The sequence below is a fragment of the Lupinus angustifolius genome, chromosome LG19 (genome assembly GCF_001865875.1).
Source record: "Lupinus angustifolius cultivar Tanjil chromosome LG19, LupAngTanjil_v1.0, whole genome shotgun sequence".
Classification (NCBI taxonomy): Eukaryota; Viridiplantae; Streptophyta; class Magnoliopsida; order Fabales; family Fabaceae; genus Lupinus; species Lupinus angustifolius.
In genome coordinates, this window is record NC_032027.1 from 15320445 (window position 1) to 15320748 (window position 304).

Consider the following 304-nt stretch of genomic DNA (forward strand, 5'->3'; position numbering starts at 1 on the left):
CTTGCACATTTTGGGAAGTGCCGCGAAATGTCTTAAAGAGAGCGACCTGGTCGTGACTCAGCCAGTAAGTATTATTTCATGCCATTTAGAATTGCTGCAAGCTACGGTAACAATAATTTTAAGACGTTTCGACTACAATTGCATTCGTAGATAATTTTACTGGACCGAACAACTATGACCTGAACAAGCCATTTCGGTTTGACGGAACAAATTTCAAACGTTGGCAACATAAGATGGAATTTTTCCTCACTATGAGAAAGGTTGTCCACGTTCTGAAAACCGACATCCCAGTGGTGTCGGATGA